This window comes from Vicugna pacos, chromosome 6 (genome assembly GCF_048564905.1).
Source record: "Vicugna pacos chromosome 6, VicPac4, whole genome shotgun sequence".
NCBI lineage: Eukaryota > Metazoa > Chordata > Mammalia > Artiodactyla > Camelidae > Vicugna > Vicugna pacos.
Window position 1 is genome coordinate 26276545 of NC_132992.1, and position 9390 is coordinate 26285934.

Here is a 9390-nt window from a genome sequence, read left to right on the forward strand (position 1 = left end):
ACTCTTGATAAGCCTGCGCTCAGGAAGTTGCTTACCGTCAACTTCACAGAAACTGTGAAACTAACTGAAGATAAGTTTGTTCCATCAAAAAGATGCACCCCCTTCTCCTTGGGGGCAGAAACTATGGTCTATTTTCTTTCCAAGATCTGGGTGCCTGCCATAGTGGCTGTCACAGAAGGTGCTCCCTTGAAAGTTGTTGAAAACATACTTGCATGATGAATGGTTAGTGTTTCTACCGAAAGGTACTCCTGGGGGTGGGGGCTGCATAGCTCAGTGGTAGAGTGTGTGCTTAGCATGCAGGAGGTCCTGGGTTCAATCCCCAGTACCTCCACTGAAAAAAAAGAATTTAAAATAAATAAATAAATAAACCTAATCCCCCCTCAAAACAACAACAACAAAAACACGCCAAAAAACGAACAAAAAAAAGGTACCCCTAGAGGATTTTATATTAGTGGTAAAACCTGTTTAGCTTTATTAATACTTTATTTAGAGGTGATGGGGAATTTAAAATATAAAATAATATTCCTGTCAATTCTGGAATTGCTAATAACATGCTAAATTGAGCTAAACATTGGATCATTTAAATGAAATAAACTATTAATAGAAAAAGCCTTGTAAATAATCTAAGCTCAAACTCTCATTCAAAAAAAAATGAGGTCCAGAGAGAGAAAGTGAGCTCTCAGAGCCACCCGACAAGTTGGAGATAAAGCCCGAAGCAGACTCAGCCGAGTCCCCAGGCCCCAGACAGCTTCCAACCCACCACATGTTGCCCCCAAAACCTTTCATTTCAATGATTCAATTTTTTTCAAGAAGAAAAAACTAAATAGAAGGAAGTATCTTGATCATACAGTTAGTTTTCTTTCTTTTCTGTGTTATTTCATAGTGCCAAAATGACCTAGGTTTTAAGAATTAAAGCTCTCTCTCTTCCTATTATTATGCTATTATATTCATGAATGTTCCGATAAATGAATTAGTGGAGACGCTAAGAATCAAGATTTTTACATCGTGTTTTAAATAAATTTTCTTAAATGAAATATTTATAATCAAATGTGTATACAAATGTGTATACGTAATTGAAACAAAAAAAAATGAAACATTTAAGGAATCTAAAGAAGACCTCGAAAAAAAGTTCGCTTTGGATTTGGCTTTGGGGTGAATTTGTTACTGGGTGGCTTTTGAATTGAAAACTACTATATATATATACACACACACACGTATACACACATACACACACACACACACACACACACACACACAGAAGGGAGGGGTAGTTGAACACAAACATGATTGGGCACTTCCCTGAATTACTTAATAAAAAGAAGAATTTCTGGATCTGAAAAAAAGATGATATGAAAAAAAGATGATATGAAACCGAGCTACCATTAAAGACTTAACAACCGGCTAAGAGTGGGAGCCACTACCATATTGGATCTGTGACCCTGGACTCTAACCAATTATAAAGACCCAGGGCAGCCAGTGAACAAAGCAATTACAATGGGAGTCAAACTATTAAGAAGCCAAGAGTTCAGTAGCTTTATGTCCCTGCCAAGGTACCCCTAGAACACTATGTAATAGGAAATGAATAATATTAACATTCCCACATGGTAGTTTAAAGCAACTTACAGTATATTCTAATCCAAGCAGATTTTTCATTTTGATGTCTGTGGGAGTGGTTATTTTATTTTTATATGTACTTTTACAAACATTTAAATTGAAATAACCAGTAGCATAAAATTGCCAGTGATTTAGCTGGCTATGAACTTGTAACCAAATACATTTGGAAGATTTTTTTTTTTCTCCCTTTAGCTCTCAGGTAAATTTCACTGCATGACAGCATTTCATGTTAGGCAAAGCTCATACAGGAGATGAAAAAGCATGAAGCATAACAAACATCACAAAGCCAGTACAATTTCTTGTTTATAAAGAAAAACAAGGAATGTAAGCTAAGTGGAAAGGTGCTAGTTGAAAGATATTTTAAATGCCTTCGAGTTAAAACCATCAGGGATCAGAAAGCAGAAGGCAAATTCTAGAGGCTAGTATGCCCAGGGAAGAGGCTGATGAATTGCCTTGTGCACATTTTAATTAAACTATCATCTTGAGATTTTTTTGTGTATCGATTTGCACAGTACTTAAAAAAGCTGCTTTCCCCCTCCTCTCTCCCTCCCTTGCATGTTAAAGCTTTCTGCCTTCAGCTTGACTCTATGAAAAGAAATTACTCATCTTTGGGATTGTTAAGGAGAGGGGGAAAAAAACCCCAAACAAATGGGTGGACATGTTCTCTTCTCCTTTTCAATATGTTTAAATTTCAACTGTTCATATAATTATGCTGGCATGTATTTCTTCCTGGCTCTAGTCATGCAGAAAAATTTTAAACATGAGAAATTGGACAACTCTAATGTGGTGTAAAATCTACTTACGCATTGTATTTCTTTCAATATTCTTTCCCAATAGTATGCACATTGTTAAAATTAAAAGAAAATGTTAGCTTTTATGCCCTGATGCGTTTACGTGATATACATAGCTGCCAAATATTTTATTAACATAGAAAAGGGGAAGTATGAAAAATAAAAGAAATGTTAGCAATATGTTTGACTTTAGGCAGAGGTGACAGTGACAACTATTCCACAGTAATCACCACTTACACGATACCAGTTCTAAGAGTATTTACCAACAAAAATTAGTTTACTAACATCCTTGTGAATCAGTTATTCTTCGTTCTTCTGTACAGAGGAGTAAACTGAGGCATCAGTTGAAGTGAGTTGAACGGGCTTTCGGAAAGTCTTGTAAACAGAGTCAGACAGAAAGCATTAGGACACTCAATTCCCACTTCAAAACGTGAAATATCCTATTCATAGGTGGTAGGGCTTCCCTGTTGATACCTTCTGAGTAAATTGAGGATTTCTGTCTCCGAATTTCTTCACTCCTCCCTACCTCCCACCATCCCCATCTGTACCCCACACAGAAATGCTAAACCAGTGGTAAAGGAATACTGGGCACTAAAAGTCTGGGATTCATGAAAAGGATGAAAAGGATTTTTATCTATTTCTGAAATATCAGTTGCTAAAACTAGTCTCTAAACCAGGCAGGTCATGTGAGAATAGCAAGATGGCCTGATGAAGGAATAAAGAAAAATCCCCCGATGCAGACATGGATGTCCGTTTTCCTCAGCGACGGGTCAGATGCTCACTCCATTGTACATCCATAGCCCTAGACTGGGGCCAGTCCTCGTCAGCAGTGGTCTTGGGATGTCCATGTAATTTTTAGAACTTTTCCCTAGACCACAAGACCCCAGGGAAAACTGACTTGCTCTGATGCTGAAACAGAGTTCCTGTCTGTTCAAGAGTGAGCTCAAGCTGACCACCTAATGCTCACAAGGAGCCTAGATTCAAAATAGCACCCAGCAGGACTGTGACTTTGACTCACTTTGGAATAGCACAAACTGCCTTGAATCTCTTGGACCAGCACCTTTAAGCCTGTTCTTGGGGTGGCCCGTTATTGGTGGTGATGGAGGAAGGGACCTAAGGATAAACATTCATTTGCTGTGAAACAGCAATGGTCTGTATGTGACAGATTTTGGAGCTCTAGTTTACTTACTTTGTTTCTCGGTCAAGGTTTAATCTTGGAAGAATAAAATTTTCCAGATTTCAAACAACCTCTCTCTAGTGAAAAAGTGAACCCCCTTCTCCTTCACTTAAGGCTGCTGAGCCTCCTTGCACCACTCAAGTCTTTTCCTCACCCGGCAATGGACGATAATGTACACGTTCTGAACTTCGGCTGGGCCATAGACTTCTCTAACAATGTCAGGTGCCCTACGAACCCCCAGGAGAACACATCCTCATACACGCCCACACGATTTTGCCTGCGCTCTTAGGGCCCTTCCATGGACCCTCCAAAGATTAAGCCCCAAAAACAAACGAAGGCCAAACACCAAAGAAACTTTCTACTCTAGTTAAGTTTGATGGAAATACGTTAACTAAGAAAAAAACCCATCATCACTATTCTTCCTTTTGTTGGTGGTTGGATTTTAAGTTAATTGAGTTTTTTAAATGATAACAGATGGTTCTTATTTTATTAGACGTTAAATTCATAAAAATTGTGAACCGTACCTTTTGGGTTGCTCTGCGTGGTCCCGGCAGGGCTGGCACGTAGGACTGAGCATCCTGTGCCCCACGTGACTCCAGGGCCATCCCGCACACCACACAGTCACTCTATGAGTGACACCCTCGGAGTCAGGCAGTGCGGGCGGCTCCCATCAACATCCCACACATCTGGGACAGCGAATGGGTTAATAAGCTGCAGTGGCACCACCCAACAGCACATCAATTTTAGCAAAATGCTATTTCAGTCATTAGACATTACATCTGCTTTGGCTGTAATTCATCTCTTCTTTTTAACGTTCGGCGACTTTCTTCTTAATGTTTATCTCAGAATGTTAAAAAAATATATACATAGTACATGTCTAAGTAGCCATTAGACCTTGAAGAATATCACTGTTCCACATAAACTTTTCATCTTTGGCAAGCTTTATGCTAATAAGTATCTTGTACGCTGCCTTTCAGTGATTTGTGACCACCTCAGAGCCCTGCTTTGCGAAATGCCTGATAATCTGCATATCTGTCTATTAATTTGTTTATCTTTCCACCTATCTGTAGAAATTTTAAACGGTGTAATAACTTTAAGAGCAGTGACACTAATGTAGTATTAGATTAAAAGAATGTTACTTTATATGGACGTAAATGTAATTTAGAGGCACTTAAAGGAAGCTCTGTACTTAGCATGATTCTCGGCCAGTGAAGACAGGTTGAGCCACTCGTTTTGGGATTGCTAATTTGCCGTTAATTAGGAAGATTGATTCTGTTCTGTGATGCATAGGCCCAACCCCAAATGCATTTTTCCGGTTTCTGGAGCACTTTCCTAGTTGTCATTGTCATTGCAAATGTGGAACTGAATGTCACAGGGCCTCACGAAATAGCAGTGCTTTTTGGCTTCTAGTACGCAAGTATTGACATTTTCCCAATTCTGCTTTATATTATAAAGCTCGTGCTGGTATTATTTTAAATAAACTTGTGCTTTATTCCACTTGATAGTTTTAAAATTACAACACGAAAGCTGCGCTCTGATTTGAATTTCTAGTGAAAGAAACGTTTTGTAGCAAAAATTCTTTATTTTTCTTGTAGTGGGTGCCAGTCTCAGATACAACACACCCGTCGAGCTTGTGCTCTTCTGTACAAAACAGCATTTATTTTTCAATATGTTAACTGTTTGTTTATCTTCCCTGTGATATATTGAGTTTGCTGCTATAAGCTTTTTTTTCCTACTCTCTTCTCTTGGCTGATGACAAATTTTAATCATTTGACTGTCCTTCGCGACAATTACTTTAACTAAGATGAGTTATATTCCCTTTATGGGAATGGAGTCAGGGAATCTATCAAAACTAGTGAAAGGAAAATTCCTAGAAATGTTTTTAAACATAGTCATTAAGAATGGGCTGAACCAATTCAGAAAAAGATGTGGGTACTTGGGAGTGCGAAGGAAACCACTTACTCACTGCAATTTTGATGCCAGTAGGGTAACAGGCAACTTTGAACCACATAATTTTTCATCGTGGTGGAAACTGGATAATAAAAACAATACCAAGGCCACAAGGAAGGGTCTAATTTCCTTTATGTACTTCACATGCTATGCAGTGCTACAGATAAACATACCCATGTTCATACTGATAGAAACGGTGCACATATATGGGGAATATACATGAACAGCATGTAAATATTTACATTTAAAGCCAGGGACCTAATTCAGGATTACTCTTGTATCTTTCTTCCTTAGCTGCCTCAATATTTTGGCAAATCTTTCATAACTTCTTTTTCTTGTTTTCAGAAACAAGTTGAAAATTATTTTGATGTCTTTTAAATGTGCTGAATATAACCTCGGAAACAAAACAGAACACAAGATATAAAAAACCTCGACGCCGAGGGCATGAGAATGGGAAACAAGTGTTAATGCTTAAAACGAGGGTCTTTAAACATATGTGTTTGCATCTTTTTAACTCAACTTGCAGCCTTATGTGCTTAGTCGAAAAGCCTTTGGTTGTAGCTTCCCTCATGACTCAGAGACCCCTGCCAGCTTTGGTGACATCTCCCAGTGTCGCTGGAAGTTCTTTGGTATTTTGGTAGTTCCTTTTGACTTCTGTATATCTCTAAATATTCCATGTAGCAACTCCTTGTGCGATCGACTCCGCTTCTCTCTCTGGTATATTGTCTGTAGGTAAATTCCGATCCTCAGCTGGCTTCTTCCTGCCAGCCAATAGTCTGCCGAGTTGTCACCTCTGCCATCAATATGTGTGTGTTTAGTAAATCCAGACTGAACCTAATACTGGTGGGCATAAAATATAATTAGGGAATTAGATTCACTGCTTCCTTCAAAACGACACATTCAGTCTGTTGACAGATACTTATTGAGCACGGACTGTTGTTCAAATACTTCTCATGGTGCCAGGAACTGTGCGAGGCAAGGCATTTTCAGGGCTGGGACAGAACGGACCCTCTGCCCTCATGGAGCTTACAGGTTAGCATCAAATGTAAGTGACAAAGGTACGGAATCATTACAGCGATGGTTTAGAACACAGAGTATATTTTCCTTCAAGTTCAGTGTTATAATTAGACACAGCGTCTCTACCGTACCCACAAGTGCCTACACAGTACTCTCTTCTGAATTGCATCGTGGAGTGTTGGACGGATACCTCACTCCATGTAACTGGGCAGCAAAATAAAATGGAAAAATGAGAAGAAAGTGGTGTGCACTGGGAAGCTCGTTTGTCTTCCCCCACAGGTCAGAGCAGGCGCCCCCAGCCAGGGCCCTGTATCCATTGCTCTTTGGGAGAGGGCTCTACTCCTGTCCCTTTCTGTTAGTCCCCCTCCTCTCCCACCCCACTGACTCACAGCAGGGACATTCCCTGGTTGACAAGAATGAGACATGTGTAGGTGAAAATTCTTGAAGTGGGGAAGTATCCATATCTTTCCTCCATTGGTAGGAATATTCGATTGGGCAGTTTGTCAGATAATAAACATTTATGGTGCCAAGTGCTAGAGAGATATTGGCAAGTCAAAGAGACGGAATCCCTGCCCTCATGGCATTTCCCATCTACGAAGGAAGACAGACAGGCATAATTATACAATTAATGATTATTTGTTTTTCTTATCAATAACGTGTGTAATGGAATACCCTCTGATCAGCTGGACATGAGCTGTGAGTTATTTTCTTTTCTAGCTCTCTTTATAAACAGTGCCCCTCACTTTCCACACGCTTCGCAGAGTTAATGATGCGGTCCTCGGCCACAGAGCAGATAGAAGATGCTGGTTTTGATTAGTTCTAACTAAGCCAAGCGCGACAACACCTCTTTAGAAAGCATCGAAGGACTCCCTGGATATTATCTGTCTCTCAGATGAGGGTCATCTCTTTTCAAATCTCTGTTTATATCGAAGGTGAGGTAACAGGGTGCGTAGCTGATTGGCATCAGCTGGAAGAATCTGTGGTCTTGCCTGGTTTGCAGGCACTCCCAGGTGGCACTCCGTACTTTTTCACAAGTCGTTTCTTAGGAAGGGCAGCAAGATGTACTAGAAAGGACAGAGTTTGGAACGAGGAGAATCTGAGCTTGTATGTGGTCTCACACTACTAACTCTCTGTTTGAACTTGAACGTGGAGCCTCAGCTTTCCCCATCGCTCAAACTGGAATAATGCCTTTGAGTCCAAATATTGTCGCGAGAACTGTAGCACACAGCGGTAGGAATTCCAGAAAGTAACTCTCGTTACTGTTGTTATTTCAATTACTGCTATAGCGCATATTCTGTCCTCCTTCTCTTCCTGGAAAAAAACCCTGTGCCTTTTTCTGCGTAGAGTGAGAGACAAATAAATACCATTCATTAAAGGGTAGGACACAGAGACTGAATTGCAGGAATTTCTAACTTCCTTTCCGTAAATAGTTCCTCACATGGTTATGTATGATTTTTATTTTTTTCACAAGCTTTTCAATGCTTTTGACGGTGGAATATTTTATAGAGACGTTCACAAAATAAAGAAGAGAAATGTCTCTGGTAATTTGAGTACTTGGTGGTTTCTGAATCCCCATAGTTGAGGGTGGTTAGTGTCATGGCAAAACGATCACGAAAACCAGAAATCCTGGCCAGCTCTAAATATTATCTTTCCTGTGGTACTTTCTCTTCCTCTAAGCCTTTGTTCATCTCTGTTATTTTCTCAAATGTTTAAAATTAAATACCCGAGTTTTATAATGTATACCATTGAGGTTCAAACAGCTAATAGGATCTATTGCAGGCTTCTAAATACAGAGAAAAGTGACTTATTACAGGCATCCTAAGACATTTAAAGAAGAGAACAGGGGTTATTTTCAGAGATTTAAGCTAACATGACATCCCTGAGTCTCCTGGTCACTTCCTCTGTAGTCCCTTGTTTCTTATTTTAAAATACATTGGGTGGTGGTTTCATTGGTGTCTGCATCTGTCAAAATTCATCAAACTGTACATCTGAAATATGTGTAATTTACTGTACAGGAGTCATAACGACAATGAAGGTGTTAAAAATAAAATAAACCCCCCTCCCCCAGTACAGTGGGTATGCCTCCTTATCTCTCTCACTCTCATATTTCTTAAAGATTTTTTTTAAGAAAAGAAAAAGGGTGATGTTAACATCAAGAAGCTGTGGGAGAAGCAATACGTCTAAGGGACTCGTCCTGGGCTCTTGAAACAGTAGATAACATTTCCTTTCGAAGATGAATAAGATCTGAAGATTAGAATAAATGAGGTATAGGTATTGTTTTATGATCATCCCATCTGTGTTTGGCCTCTTTTTTCCTTTCACCTGTTTCCCACTCGGAGCCTCCAATTCCTTCCTTCCCTTCTGCCCATCCCTCCCTTGTTTCCAGGTTCTCCCCAGCCCCCCTACCCCTTGGGCCCGTTGGTGGTAGCCATTCACCTTGCTCCCTCATGCCGCTGACTTCTGGGTCCCTGGTTGACATGCTTCCCCACAGCAGACCCCTCCCACCGCTCCAGGCCCTCTCCTATCTTCAGGGGGGTCAGCCTCTCGGCAGGATTGACAGGCCTTGCAAATCTTTTGGCTGCTGTAATAAAATCTCCAGTTCCTGAGATTTATGAGGTCAGATGCATGTAGAAGAGGAAACACCTACAGTTCATGAAATTGTAAAGAGTGCCAAGCACATAGATAGGAGAAAGAGATGCCCACATTCTTGACAGTTCCTCTTTTTGCCAACTGGTTTGTGTTTAATTTAGCATCTAGGTGTTACAGGTATTCGAATGGCCAATTCAGATGCTTTTTGGAGCTCTTGAGGTATCAGTTTACATAATTAATAGAAATATACCA

General features: G+C 40.0%; 1 protein-coding gene across 10 annotated transcripts in view; it reads left to right on the forward strand.

The window, feature by feature from the left end:
- Positions 1-9390, forward strand: part of MEIS2 (Meis homeobox 2) — a 196418-nt gene that overhangs the window by 152058 nt on the left and 34970 nt on the right. The window lies entirely within an intron of this gene.